At 40.4% G+C, this 16,752-nt stretch overlaps 1 protein-coding gene across 2 annotated transcripts in view; it reads right to left on the reverse strand.

The window, feature by feature from the left end:
- The window catches only part of LOC106572778 (polypyrimidine tract-binding protein 3), a 135,556-nt gene that overhangs the window by 100,634 nt on the left and 18,170 nt on the right, over positions 1 to 16,752 (reverse strand). The gene's annotated exons all lie outside the window — the stretch shown is intronic.

Consider the following 16,752-nt stretch of genomic DNA (forward strand, 5'->3'; position numbering starts at 1 on the left):
CTCGGGGGCAGGGCTGTGGGAGGTAAGGGGGCAGGGCTGTGGGAGACTAGGGGGCAGGGCTGTGGGAGGTAAGGGGGCAGGGCTGTGGGAGACTAGGGGGCAGGGCTGTGGGAGGCTCGGGGGCAGGGCTGTGGGAGGCAAGGGTTGGGATGCATGCGCTCCATTGTCTGTGAGATCTATTATTGAAGCTGGCCTGGCCCCTTCATCAGTAACCTGATACCACTGACCAAACAAACGCTGCATAACACTCCAATTAACAAGTGCTGCTGAAAGACACACACACACACACACAAACCAAGCTTGAAAGGCGAGCCGCAGCTGAGTCAGGTCTGTATCTCTACGTACAGAAAGATACCGTTTGAACACATCAGACAGAGAGGCCATAAGGCTGTACCACAGTAGGGGAGAGCGGGATAAGTTGATCCAATGGTTGAGCCACTCTTGTTTCTAGGAAATCCCTACACAAAATTAAGAATTTGACCAAATATTTTGCAAGAGGTCATCATGTCATGGAGTCTGTGAAGGAAGAAACCACATGGAAAAAGAGGTAAGCAAGTTAGGTCCCCAAAAACAGATTTTCACAAAGTCAAATTATATTTGTGTTAAGAGGTTTCATGATGGTTGTATTTAAACCAAAGTAGATCATTTTAATATTGTTCTATACATCAGCTGGGGGTCTCTATAAGCTTCAATATGAGGTCTTAAACCTAGCATGAAAGTGCATCCTTGTATTTGTGTGGGATAATATTTATTTACTTAACCTTTATTTAACCAGGAAAAGCCCATTGAGAGCCAGAGTGTCTTTTTCAAGGGAGACCTGGACAAGAAGGCAGCAACAATCAATACATTATAGAACTAAAACATACAACAATACAATATAACAACACGACCCAGCCTAAAAAAAAGCATTTACACTCCTCTGTAACAGGGTCTCCCATCAATATGGTCAAAATGTTTACCTTGGGGTAAGATGAGCCAATGGCCCTGGGGTAAGATGAGCCAATGGCCTTGGAGTAAGATGAGCCAATGGCCTTGGGGTAAGATGAGCCAATGGCCTTGGGGTAAGTTGAGCCAATGGCCCTGGGGTAAGTTGAGCCAATGGCCATGGGGTAAGTTGAGCCAATGGCCATGGGGTAAGTTGAGCCAATGGCCTTGGGGTAAGATGAGCCAATGGCCTTGGGGTAAGTTGAGCCAATGGCCTTGGGGTAAGATGAGCCAATGGCCTTGGGGTAAGATGAGCCAATGGCCTTGGGGTAAGATGAGCCAATGGCCTTGGGGTAAGTTGAGCCAATGGCCTTGGGGTAAGATGAGCCAATGGCCTTGGGGTAAGATGAGCCAATGGCCTTGGGGTAAGATGAGCCAATGGCCATGGGGTAAGATGAGCCAATAGCCATGGGGTAAGATGAGCCTATGATTGAGCCAATGGCAAGTTGAGCAAATTGAAGTGTTTCTTCTCAGGGGTAATGCAAGTCATTATCGCTGGGATATGAGGTAACAACAGGCTCTGGCCTATGTTAAAAGTATTTTTTTTTTTTTAAAGTACAACGTGTTTGTTAGGTGTTAAGCCTGTGTTAAAAGATGCTTAATATATATATATATATATATAAACAAAACTATTGTGATTGTGTTGAATTGTGGGAAACAGAGATAATAGTCTATTAAAAAGCACACGCAGAGAAAATGATTTTGTGTCAAGGTGCTGACTAACGCTGAATAAAGTGGAAGCTATAAAAACAGAGAGAGTCGTACACTCCATATTTATAACCTCCCAGTCATTTATTGGGTAAAAAAACACCAACGTCTCAGGCACAGTTATGCAACAAAAAAAAATATATATATATATAAAAAAATAAAATATATATATATTTTATATATATTTTATTTATATATATATATATATATATATATAAAATAAAAAAAATATATTTTTTTTTACCCAATAAATTACTAGGAGGTTATAAATATGGAGTGTGCGAATCTTTTTATTTTTATGGGAAATAAAGATAGATATGGTTTTTAAAAAGTTAGTATTTTAATATTTCATTCAGTACAGAAATGTCTAGGCGGATTAATGTACCCTGTCCCGTGGCTCAATTTACCACATAACCGAGGTAAATTGTGCCAAGAGATCACTTATTGGGACAAGCTATGTTTTCAAAAGAGTAATGTTTACATGAATTCTGATTATTTCCAGAGATACACAACATCCTGAAATATATGTAGATATCTTTGTTCGAAAGAGTACTATATTTCCCTTGATGGAGTGATGCTGAAAGCCAGTGAGGGCTATGTCAAAAACTGAGCATTTTCTACCAAAAAATACATGTTTAAATGGCTAAATAATAGAACAGGAGGACTTGTTACTGTGATTCCTGAAATGCAGAGCCTGTTGATGGAGTATTTTCTAATCCGAAATTATACTTTTGTTACATTAATTGCTATCTCAGCTTGTTAGCTAGCTCTTGGTCTCATTGACCACCAAACATTGCCCAATGCTAGCTAGCCACCTAATATAACTTGTTTTCTCAAAATGTATGTTAGCCATGTTATGAATACAACTCCCATCTGCTGTCGACATCAGGATACGATTTGAGAGTGCTAGTTAGCTCAAAAAGTGGTTACAGCTTTGACTGCATGCTGACAGTGAATTTAGAGCCATTCAGTGGCTAGCTACACCACAAACACAATTTTACCAGGTTGTCGTGAAGCAGTGATAATGACAGTCCGCCGCAACATAACCAAGACGTTCCTGATTAGTAAGGGGGTAGTCTGTGTCTTGATGTATTATTAAACACAGTTTGAAATCATTGTGAGGTTATTTCACCTGTGGATGATTGGGGAGTTGGGTTGCAACAGTAACGGGGCTTAGAGAAAGGTCAATTCAGTTCTATTTTACTACTTGTAGGCTACGGTCTGTAATTTATCTCACTATATTTCATGATGTGTAGCCTAACGTGCCCAATGATGTGGCAAATTTGGGATTTAGTGCATTTATATTGGGTAAGAATTAGAATAAGTCGCCTCAATATTAGCAGCGGTAGGTGGTAATATGTCTTCGAGGAGCTGATCCTTCATCAGTATTGTGAAATAATTCTAATGTTAAAGTAAGAGGGGTTTGAATGGAGAAAGCAGATCTGAGAGCAGCGCTCCCTTTATTACGATCATATCAGTATCGACACTATGCCTCAACGACGCACTTAGCGACCGCTCTCTCTCTCTCTCTGTCTGCATAGTGTTTTGGGAAACGCACGTTACATCTTCGGTCGTTGTAGAAAAGACGTATCGTTAAAACACTCCGTAACCGTAAATTCTATCGTTATGCGGACACCGGGCCCAGTTTATTTATGTGGATCATAAAGCACAAACAGATCCAACAAGCGTCTGCTGTCTGTCGTATCGTATCCAGGGTAAAGGACTAGTACTCCGTCTCAAATTGCACCCTATTCCCTATAGCCTACAGTGCACTACTTTTGACCAAAGCCCATAGGGTAGTGCACTACTTTTGACCAGAGCCCGTAGGGAATAGGGTGCCATTTGGGATGGAGTACCAGGTATCTGAGAGGGTGAGGAGATAGGGATGTCTCTCTGTCTAGTCATATGGTATAGTGATCTCTGCTGGGATGTAGACAGAACATGATGTCAACACACAGCTAGCACACAACGTTCTGAGAACCATATGTTTCTTACAGCCATGGTTAATTGGCATTCAACCTTCCCACAACGTTCTGGGAAAGGTGCAGGATAGTTGGAACATTAAGTAACTTGACAAAATAAAGTCATTTTCTTGGTATTTCATTACTTTAACAGAAAATGTCCTAAAAAGTTCAAACATGGCTAGTTACGTTCTCCAACTGTTTTGGCATTGGGAAGGTTCTCAAATACTTCAGAGAACGTTAAGAAACGTTAAGATATTTCAATACTTCAGCATAATGATTCCATCAGGTTTCCTCATGGTTCTATTTAAAGTAATATTCTCATAACATTAAGAACATTGGGAATGTTCTCAAATACTTCAGAGAACGTTAAGAAACGTTAAGATATTTCAATACTTCAGCATAATGATTCCATCAGGTTTCCTCATGGTTCTATTTAAAGTAATATTCTCATAACATTGAGAACATTGGGAATGTTCTCAAATACTTCAGAGAACGTTAAGAAACGTTAAGATATTTCAATACTTCAGCATAATGATTCCATCAGGTTTCCTCATGGTTCTATTTAAAGTAATATTCTCATAACATTAAGAACATTGGGAATGTTCTCAAATACTTCAGAGAACATTAAAAAACAACATTCTTCTGTGGGAATTTCAATGGGTTTTCTGCAGGTTTCCTCATGGTTCTATTTAAAGTCATGCTCTCAGAACATTAACAACATTTTTCATTAAAAAAAGAAAAAAAAAAAGAAAACATTAGTAACGTTCAAAAAACATTCTAAGAATGTTATTGAAAAACATACATTCTGTTCTCAGCGTCAACAAAACTATCTCTATCCTCTATCTTGTTAAGTGTGTTCAGGTGTGTTGGCCACTCTCAATAATTGGCCACACCTGATCTTAATGACTGCTTGTTTACTTTGAAATGGGGTCTGTTTGAATAGACTAAAATTAACAGCTTTTTAAGAGTAAAATAGACCAGGCATGCTAGCTCCATCCTGGTGGTGCAGTGGTCTAACTCCATCTGCCAAGAAACAGAAGATCATAGGTTCAAATCTTAATGATGCTGTGCTACAATAAAAAAAAATTGATTAATGCCTAAGCAAATTAATTTCCATATATCCTATCTGAACTTGAAGTTCAAAACAGTTAACCTAAGCTAGCAGTCTTACTAAAATGTTCAGTTAAAGTTTTAAGAAAGGTATTAAAAAACCTCCAAACTCTTAACCCAAACTCAGCTAGCAGTATTATAAGAATTTATTGAAACGTTCAATTAAAGGAAAATTACTCCAAATAACCTAAAATGTTCTCAGAACCTCCCTGCAACATAAAAATGTATGTTCCCTGAACAGGAAAAATGTTCACTTCCGTTCTCAGCACTTTTAAAAACATTCAGTTAAACCGGTCAGGAAACTTAAGGCTTTGTTCCCAGAACCAATGGAGAGAAAAAACGTACGTTACCACAACTACCAAGGAACTAAATGTGCTACCTGGGCGGTCCTTCGCAGGATATGTTATCAACAACCAGACCCAGCTAGCTAATGTCAGCAACTAGACACTATCAACAACTAGCTACTATCAACAACTAGCTAATATCAACAACTAGCTATTATCAACAACTAGCTATTATCAACAACTAGATACTATCAACAACTAGATACTATCAACAACTAGCTACAGTATTATCAACAACTAGCTATTATCATCAACTAGCTATTATCAACAACTAGCTATTATCAACAACTAGATACTATCAACAACTAGCTATTATCAACAACTAGCTATTATCAACAACTAGCTATTATCAACAACTAGCTATTATCAACAACTAGATACTATCAACAACTAGCTAATATCAACAACTAGCTATTATCAACAACTAGCTAATATCAACAACTAGCTACTATCAACAACTAGCTATTAGCTACAACTAGCTATTATCAACAACTAGATACTATCAACAACTAGCTAATATCAACAACTAGCTAATATCAACAACTAGCTAATATCCACAACTAGCTATTATCAACAACTAGATACTATCAACAACTAGATACTATCAACAACTAGCTATTATCAACAACTAGATACTATCAACAACTAGCTATTATCAACAACTAGCTAATACCAGCAACTAGCTACTATCAACAACTAGCTACAGTATTATCCACAACTAGCTATTATCAACAACTAGATACTATCAACTAGATACTATCAACTAGATACTATCAACAACTAGCTATTATAAACAACTAGCTATTATCAACAACTAGATACTATCAACAACTAGCTACAGTATTATCAACAACTAGATACTATCAACTAGCTATTATCAACAACTAGCTAAAATCAGCAACTAGATACTATCAACAACTAGATACTATCAACAACTAGCTACAGTATTATCAACAACTAGATACTATCAACAACTAGATACATAATTATCAACAACTAGCTAATATCAACAACTGGCTATTATCAACAACTAGATATTATCAACAACTAGCTATTATCAAAAACTAGATACTATCAACAACTAGCTAATATCAACAACTAGCTATTATCAACAACTAGCTATTATTAACAACTAGCTATTAGCTACAACTAGCTATTATCAACAACTAGATACTATCAACAACTAGCTACTATCAACAACTAGCTAATATCAACAACTAGCTATTATCAAAAACTAGCTATTATCAACAACTAGCTATTAGCTACAACTAGCTATTATCAACAACTAGCTACTATCAACAACTAGATACTATCAACAACTACCTATTATCAACAACTATCTACTATCAACAACTATCTACTATCAACAACTATATACTATCAACAACTAGCTATTATAAACAACTAGCTATTATCAACAACTAGATACTATCAACAACTAGCTATTATCAACGGGATACTATCAACAACTAGATACTATCAACAACTAAATACTCTCAACTAGATATTATCAAAAACTAGATACTATCAACAACTAGATACTATCAACAACTAGATACTCTCAACTAGATATTATCAAAAACTAGATACTATCAACAACTAGATACTATCAACAACTAGATACTATCAACAACTAGATACTCTCAACTAGATATTATCAACAACTAGCTACTATCAACAACTAGCTAATATCAACAACTAGCTATTAGCTACAACTAGCTATTAATAAAAACTAGATGCTATCAACAACTAGCTACTATCAACAACTAGCTAATATCAACAACTAGCTATTATCAAAAACTAGCTATTATCAACAACTAGCTATTATAAACAACTAGCTAATATCAAAAGCTAGATACTATCAACAACTAGATACTATCAACAACTAGCTATTATCAACAACTAGATACTCTCAACAACTAGCTATTATCAACAACTAGATACTATCAACAACTAGCTATTATCAACAACTAGATACTCTCAACAACTAGCTATTATCAACAACTAGATATTATCAACAACTAGATACTATCAACAACTAGCTATTATCAACAACTAGATACTATCAACAACTAGCTATTATCAACAACTAGCTATTATCAAAAACTAGCTATTATCAATAACTAGCTATTATCAACAACTAGCTCATAGAAATCAGATCAAAGGTTATTACATCACCAAGTATGGATCCAGAATGAAACATCACCTGAGAGCTACAACATTGGGTCAGCCCTACAACACTGGGTCAGCCCTACAACACTGGGTCAGCACTACAACATTGTGGGTGTCCCAAATGGCAAACTGGTCCCTATATAGTGCACTACCTCTGACCACAGCTCTTTGGGCTGGTCAAACTGGTACACTACTTCTGACCATAGCTCTATGGGCTGGTCAAACTGGTACACTACTTCTGACCACAGCTCTTTGTGCTGGTCAAACTGGTACACTACTTCTGACCACAGCTCTATGTGCTGGTCAAATTGGTACACTACTTCTGACCACAGCTCTATGTGCTGGTCAAATTGGTACACTACTTCTGACCACAGCTCTACGAGCTGGGCAAACTAGTAGCAACTACCAGGCCTGTGCTCTGTAGAAGCAGGAAGTAACAGGAACTGGTAACTCGGGTTGCGATGGCACGGCCGAGCATGGTGTTGGTTTCCTTTTAATATTGGATGGGGGGTAATAAAGAAGAGTAAACTGAAACCCAACCAGGAACAACAGACAACCATTTCCCTTGCTCCTCCTCTGCTGGTCTCCTTGTCTCCCTCCCATTCCGTCACTCCACCATGGGTAGCCGGGCCTTCAGCTGCTCTGCACCCAGGCTGGAATGCACTCCCGCCACACATACAAGATGCAGACACAGTCATCTCATTCAAAAACCTCTTCAAGGATGCCTATAAACCTATAGAATGTCTTCTATGATTGACCGCCTGTGCATTCTCAGTATCCAGCCCTACCCCCTAAAACCGGGTCTGTATCCTATACCCAGACCTACCCCCTAAACCGGGTCTGTATCCTATACCCAGCCCTACCCCCTAAACCGGGTCTGTATCCTATACCCAGCCCTACCCCCTAAACCGGGTCTGTATCCTATACCCAGCCCTACCCCCAAAACTGGGTCTGTATCCTATACCCAGCCCTATCCCCTAAACCGGGTCTGTATCCTATACCCAGCCCTACCCCCTAAACCGGGTCTGTTTCCTATACCCAATCCTACACCCTAAGCTAGGTCTGTATCCTATACCCAGCCCTACCCCCAAAACTGGGTCTGTATCCTATACCCAGCCCTATCCCCTACACCGGGTCTGTATCCTATACCCAACCCTACCCCATTACCCTACCAACGGGACATTAAAAACTGTAATGTGTGTCTATTTGTCAATAACTGTTGGTGTGCGATGTCTAATATTAAAGAAGTCCCGAGGTATTGCTCGCCTGAGGTAGAATACTTCATGATAAGCTATAGACCACACCATCTACCAAGAGAGTTCTCATCTATATTATTCGTAGCTGTCTATTTACCACTACAAACGGACGCTGGCACTAAGATCGCACTCAACGAGCTGTAAAAGGCCATAAGCAAACAAGAAAATGCTCATCCAGAAGGGGCGCTCCTAGTGGCCGGGGACTTTAATGCAGGCAAACTTAAATCCGTTTTACCTCATTTCTACCAGCATGTTAAATGTGCAACCAGAGAAAAAAAAACTCTAGAACACCTTTACTCCACACACAGAGATGCATACAAAGCTCTCCCTCACCCTCCATTTGGCATACAAAGCTCTCCCTCACCCTCCATTTGGCATACAAAGCTCTCCCTCACCCTCCATTTGGCATACAAAGCTCTCCCTCACCCTCCATTTGGCATACAAAGCTCTCCCTCTCCCTCCATTTGGCAAATCTGACCATAATTCCATCCTCCTGACTAAACTAAAGCAGGAAGTACCAGTGACTCGCTCAGTACGGAAGTGGTCAGATGACGCGGATGCTACGCTACAGGACTGTTTTGCTAGCACAGACTGGAATATGTTCTAATGACAATGACATTGAGGAGTACACCATCTCAGTCACCGGCTTCATCAATAAGTGCATCGACGACGTCGTCCCCACCGTGACCGTACTTACATTTCCCAACCAGAAGCCATGGACTACAGGCAACATCTGCACCGAGCTAAAGGCTAGAGCTGCCATTTTCAAGGCATTAATGTGGATGCTACCATGATTAACCTGTTAGGGCTAGGGGGCAGTATTGACACGGCTGGATAAAAAACGTACCCGATTTAATCTGGTTACTACTCCTGCCCAGTAACTAGAATATGCATATAATTATTGGCTTTGGATAGAAAACACCCTAAAGTTTCTAAAACTGTTTGAATGGTGTCTGTGAGTATAACAGAACTCATATGGCAGGCCAAAACCTGAGAAGATTTCAAGCAGGAAGTGGCCTGTCTGAGAAGTAGTGTTTCATCTTGGCTCTTTTTATTGAAGACTCAGGATCTGTGCAATAACGTGACACTTCCTACGGCTTCCATAGGGTCTCAGAGCCCGGGAAAAAGCTGAACGATATCGAGGCAGGCTCTGGCTGAAACACTTTATCGCTTTTGGCAAGTGGCCACTCAGAGTACTATGGGCTTAGGCGCGTGCCCGCTTCGACCGAATGCTTTCTTTTCCTTTGTCTGTTTACCTAAAAGCAGATTCCCGGTCGGAATATTATCGCTTTTTTATGAGAAAAATGGCATAAAAATAGATTTTAAACAGCGGTTGACATGCTTCGAAGTACGGTAATGGAATATTTAGAATTTTTTTGTCACGAATTGCGCCATGCTCGCCACCCTTATTTACCCTTTAGGATAGTGTCTAGAACGCACAAACAAAACGCCGCTGTTTGGATATAACGATGGATTATTTTGGACCAAACCAACATTTGTTATTGAAGTAGAAGTCCTGGGAGTGCATTCTGACGAAGACAACAAAGGTAATAACAATTTTCTTATAGTAAATCTGACTTTGATGAGTGCTAAACTTGCTGGGTGTCTAAATAGCTAGCCCTGTGATGCCGGGCTATCTACTGAGAATATTACAAAATGTGCTTTCACCGAAAAGCTATTTTAAAATCGGACATATCGAGTGCATAGAGGAGTTCTGTATCTATAATTCTTAAAATAATTGTTATGCTTTTTGTGAACGTTTATCGTGAGTAATTTAGTAAATTCACCGGCAGTGTTCGGTGGGAATGCTAGTCACATGCTAGTCACATGCTAATGTAAAAAGCTGGTTTTTGATATAAATATGAACTCGATTGAACAAAACATGCATGTATTGTATAACATAATGTCCTAGGGTTGTCATCTGATGAAGATCATCAAAGGTTAGTGCTACATTTAGCTGTGGTTTGGGTTTATGTGACATTATATGCTAGCTTGAAAAATGGGTGTCTGAGTATTTCTGGCTGGGTACTCTGCTGACATAATCTAATGTTTTGCTTTCGTTGTAAAGCCTTTTTGAAATCGGACAGTGTGGTTAGATTAACGAGAGTCTTATCTTTAAAATTGTGTAAAATAGTCATATTTTTGAAAAATTGAAGTAATAGCATATCTAAGGTATTTGAATAACGCGCCACAGGATTCAACTGGCTGTTGAGTAAGCGTCCCACCTAGCCCATAGAGGTTAAGGATAGTCCTGAATGAATTGTGAATAATGATGAGTTAAAAAGTTACAGACGCACAAAAATCATACCCCCAAGACATGCTAAACCTCTCACCATTACAACAACAGGGAATGTTAGCATTTTATATCATAGCCCCAAGACATGCTAACCTCTCACCATTACAATAACAGGGGAGGTTAGCATTTTATATCATACCCCCAAGACATGCTAACCTCTCACCATTACAACAACAGGGAATGTTAGCATTTTATATCATAGCCCCAAGACATGCTAACCTCTCACCATTACAACAACAGGGAATGTTAGCATTTTATATCATAGCCCCAAGACATGCTAACCTCTCACCATTACAATAACAGGGGAGGTTAGCATTTTATATCATACCCCCAAGACATGCTAACCTCTCACCATTACAATAACAGGGGAGGTTAGCATTTTATATCATAACCCCAAGACATGCTAACCTCTCACCATTACAACAACAGGGAAGGTTAGCATTTTATATCATACCCCCAAGACATGCTAACCTCTCACCATTACAATAACAGGGGAGGTTAGCATTTTATATCATAACCCCAAGACATGCTAACCTCTCACCATTACAACAACAGGGAAGGTTAGCATTTTATATCATAACCCCAAGACATGCTAACCTCTCACCATTACAATAACAGGGAAGGTTAGCATTTGATATCATAACCCCAAGACATGCTAACCTCTCACCATTACAACAACAGGGAAGGTTAGCATTTTATATCATAACCCCAAGACATGCTAAACCTCTCACCATTACAACAACAGGGAAGGTTAGCATATTATATCATACCCCCAAGACATGCTAAACCTCTCACCATTACAATAACAGGGAAGGTTAGCATTTTATATCATAACCCCAAGACATGCTAACCTCTCACCATTACAATAACAGGGGAGGTTAGCATTTTATATCATACCCCCAAGACATGCTAAACCTCTCACCATTACAACAACAGGGAAGGTTAGCATTTTATATCATACCCCCAAGACATGCTAACCTCTCACCATTACAATAACAGGGAAGGTTAGCATTTTATATCATACCCCCAAGACATGCTAAACCTCTCACCATTACAACAACAGGGAAGGTTAGCATTTTATATCATACCCCCAAGACATGCTAAACCTCTCACCATTACAACAACAGGGAAGGTTAGCATTTTTTTGGGGGGGGGGTTCTGATATTTGCATCACGATACATTGAGGATTATCCATATTAATATTGACATGTTTTGAAACCTATTCTATTCATATTTACAAATAAAATGACTCCAAAACGACACAATACATTATTTACCATTAATTTCTATTGGTCACAAAATAATCTGAAACACAACCAAAACAAACAGCAAATTTCTATAGTCACAAGCTTGATGTAATCATTGTGTGCTAGGATTATGGGACCAAATACTAAACTCTGGACTACTTTAATACACATACAGTGCCTTCGGAAAGTATTCAGACCCCCTTTGACTTTTTCCACATTCTGTTACGTCACAGCCTTATTCTAAAATGTATTAAATTGTTTACACACAATACCCCAAAATGACAAAGCAAGAGGTTTCGATTTTTTTGCCAATTTATAAAAAATTAAATACTGAAATATCACGTATACATAACTATTCAGACCCTTTACTCAGTCCTTTGTTGCAGCACCTTTTGCAGCGATTACAGCACTGAGTCTTCTTGGGTATGACGCTACAAGCTTGGCACACCTGTATTTGGGGAGTTTCTCCCATTCTTCTCTGCAGATCCTCTCAAGCTCTGTCAGGTTGGATGGGGAGCGTCGCTGCACAGCTATTTTCAGGTCTTTCCAGAGATGTTCGATCGGGTTCAAGTCCGGGCTCTGACTGGGCCACTCAAGGACATTCAGAGACTTGTCCCAAAGCCACTCCTGCATTGTCTTGGCTGTGTGCTTAGGGTTGTTGTCCTGTTGGAAGGTGAACCTTCGCTCCAGTCTGAGGTCCTCAGCGCTCTGGAGAAGGTTTTCATCAAGGATCTCTGTGCTTTGCTCCGTTCATCTTTCCCTTGAGCCTGACTAGTCTCTTAGTCCCTGCCTCTGAAAAACATCCCCATAGCATGATGCTGCCACCACCATGCTTCACCGTAGGGATGGTGCCAGGTTTCCTCCAGATGTGACGCTTGGCATTCAGGCCAAAGAGTTCAATCTTGGTTTAATCAAACCAGATAATCTTGTTTCTCATGGTCTGAGAGTCCTTTAGGTGCCTTTTGGTAAACTCCAAGCGGGCTGTCATGTGCCTTTTACTGAGGAGTGGCTTCCGTCTGGCCACTCTACAATAAAATACCTGATTGGTGGAGTGCTGCAGGGATGGTTGTCCTTCTGGAAGTTTCTCCCATCTCCACAGAGGAACTCTGGAGCTCTGTCAGAGTGACCAATTGGGTTCTTGGTCACCTCCCTGACCAAGGCCCTTTTCCCCCGATTGCTCAATTTGTCCGGGTGGCCAGCTCTAGGAAGAGTCTTGGTGGTTCCAAACTTCTTCCATTTAAGAATGATGGAGCCCACTGTGTTTTTGGGGACCGCAGAAATGTTTTGGTACCCTTCCACGGATCTCTGCCTCAACACAATCCTCTCGGCGTTCTACGGACAATTCCTTCAACTTCATGGCTTGGTTTTTGCTCTGACATGCACTGTCAACTGTGGGACCTTATATTGACAGGTGCCTTTCCAAATCATGTCCAATCAATTGAATTTACCACAGGTGGACTCCAATCAAGTTGTAGAAACATCTCAAGGATGATCAATGGAAACAGGATGCACCTGAGCTCAATTTCGAGTCTCATAGCAAAGGGTCTGACTACTTAAGTAAATAAGGTATTTCAGTTTTTTTATTTTTAATACATTTGCACACAAAACAAACGTTAGCGCTTTTGTCATTATGGGGTATCGTGATGTCATTATGGGGTATTGTGATGTCATTATGGGCTATTGTGTGTAGATTGCTGAGGCTTTTTTAAATTTAATCCATTTTAGAATAAGACTGTAACATAACAAAATGTGGAAAAAGTCAAGGGGTCTGAATACTTTCCGAATGCAATGTAAGTGAATTTGTCCCAATACTTTTGGTCCTCTAAAATGGTGGGACTACAGTATGTACAAGAAGTGCTGTAATTTCAAAACGGTTCACCTGATATGGATGAAAATCACTAATCAAATCCAAAGTGCTGGAGTACAGAGCCAAAACAACACAAATATGTCACTGTCCCAATACTGTTGGAGCTCACTGTAGGTGTTCCTCTTGTCCAGATATATTATGGCTCTGTGTATGGCGACGTAAATGGTACCTTCTGTGGATCGTTTAGTAAATTGTGTGTCCAGTGTGCCTGGCATGCTGGCCTTGACGTGAGCCAAAACCAGACTCTTGAAACACTTCATGATGATTGGGGGTGAGTGCGATGGGGGCGATAGTCATTTAGGCATGTCACATTTGTTTTTCTTGGGCACACAGACAATTGTAGTCTCCTTGAAGCAGGTGTGGACTATAGGTACAGGTCAAAGATGTCTGAGAAGATGCCTGCCAGCTGGTCAGCACAGACTCTGAGGATGCAGCCAGGGATGCCATCTGGACCAGCGGCTTTGTGAGTATTCACTCTTATAAGAGTTTTCCTCATGTCAGCCTCGGAGAGCAAAAGCCCACGGTCGTCCGGAGCAGCGAGAGTCCTCCTGGATGGTTCGGTATTGTCTGCCTCGAAGCAAGCATAGAATATGTTAAGCTCATCTGGGAGGGAGGCTTCGATGGGCACCACACAGCTGGATTTGCAATTGTAGTCTGTGATAGTCTGCATTGCTAAATGCCTCATGAGTCTGAGTTGTCGAACATCAATTCAAGTTTGAGTCTGTATTGTCTTTTTGCGTCCATAATGGATTTGAGGAGCTCGTACCTGCTTTCGCACGCCACCAAGTCATCTGGGTTTGTTCTGCTGACATTGAACGCTGCAGTACGGGCTCTAAACATGGTACGGATATCTCTGTTCGTCCAGGGATTTTGGTTGGGGTACAGATTGTTAAGCCTGTGACTTACACCAACAACAACTTGGCCTCTTTTAGGATGAAGGTTAACATGCCGGGTGAATAAAACTCCAGTTGCAATTCCAAACAAGGTGTGCAGCCCAAATGGCACCCTATTCCCTATGCAGTGCATTACTTTGGTCCAGAGCCCTGTGGGATGCACAAGGGGTTATGAACATAGTGAAATGTTCAACAACTGAAGCCATCTGCCATGACAGTGAAGCCCTTTCTCCTCTCTTCCTTCAGCAGGGTGCCAGAGCACACAACACACCTGTGATACCACAACACCCCTCCCCTCCCCCGGAATTCTCTCTCGCTCTCTCTCTCTCTCTCTCTCTCTCTCTCTATCTCTCTCGCTCTCTCTTTCTCTTTCTCTCTCTCTCTCTCTCTCTCTCTCTCTCTCTCTCTCGCTCTCTCTCTCGCTCTCTCTCTCTCAGACAGTGCTGAGGTGAGGTCTGGCACATAGCTGACATTCCACTGAACTGAGCCCTGGGCTGAGGAGAGAGGAGTATCTAGGAAGCTCAGTGGTACAGCAGGCTAGGAGAACAATGCTACCCACCCACCCCTCCCTCTCTGCATCCCAACCCTCCTCTCCTAGCCTGCAGAGCGCTAACAATGCTTAGCAGTAACAAATAAAGTGGGGAGAGGGTGTGGGGCATGAGAGAAGACAGCCCTGGCTGCCATCTTGGAGTAGTATTAACACATCATGGAGTAGTAGAAACACATCATGGAGTAGTAGAAACACATCATGGAGTAGTAGAAACACATCATGAAGTAGTAGAAACACATCATGGAGTAGTAGAAACACATCATGGAGTAGTAGAAACACAACATGGAGTAGTAGAAACACAACATGGAGTCGTAGAAACACATCGTGGAGTAGTAGAAACACATCATGGAGTAGTAGAAACACATCATGAAGTAGTAGAAACACATCGTGGAGTAGTAGAAACACATCATGGAGTAGTAGAAACACATCATGAAGTAGTAGAAACACATCATGGAGTAGTAGAAACACATGGAGTAGTAGAAACACAACATGGAGTAGTAGAAACACATGGAGTAGTAGAAACACAACATGGAGTAGTAGAAACACATCATGGAGTAGTAGAACACATCATGGAGTAGTAGAAACACAAGATGGAGTAGTAGAAACACATGGAGTAGTAGAAACACAACATGGAGTAGTAGAAACACATCATGGAGTAGTAGAAACAAATCATGAAGTAGTATTAACACATCATGGAGTAGTAGAAACACAAGATGGAGTAGTAGAAACACATGGAGTAGTAGAAACACAACATGGAGTAGTAGAAACACATCATGGAGTAGTAGAAACAAATCATGAAGTAGTATTAACACATCATGGAGTAGTAGAAACACATGGAGTAGTAGAAACACATCATGGAGTAGTAGAAACACATCATGGAGTAGTAGAAACAAATCATGAAGTAGTATTAACACATCATGGAGTAGTAGAAACACATCATGGAGTAGTAGAAACACATCATGAAGTAGTAGAAACACATCATGGAGTAGTAGAAACACAAGATGGAGTAGTAGAAACACATGGAGTAGTAGAAAAAGTAATCCTTCTAACCCCCCCCCCCCCCTAAAAGATTTAGATGCACTATTGTAAAGTGGTTGTTCCACTGGATATTATAAGGTGAATGCACCAATTTGTAAGTCGCTCTGGATAAGAGCGTCTGCTAAATGACTTAAATGTTAAATGTAAATGTAGAAACACAAGGAGTAGTAGAAACACATCATGGAGTAGTAGAAACACATCATGGAGTAGTAGAAACACAAGATGGAGTATTAGAAACACAACATGGAGTAGTAGAAACACATCATGGAGTAGTAGAAACACATCATGAAGTAGTAGAAACACATCATGGAGTAGTAGAACAC

The sequence above is a fragment of the Salmo salar genome, chromosome 01 (genome assembly GCF_965601325.2).
Source record: "Salmo salar chromosome 01, fSalSal1, whole genome shotgun sequence".
Classification (NCBI taxonomy): domain Eukaryota; kingdom Metazoa; phylum Chordata; class Actinopteri; order Salmoniformes; family Salmonidae; genus Salmo; species Salmo salar.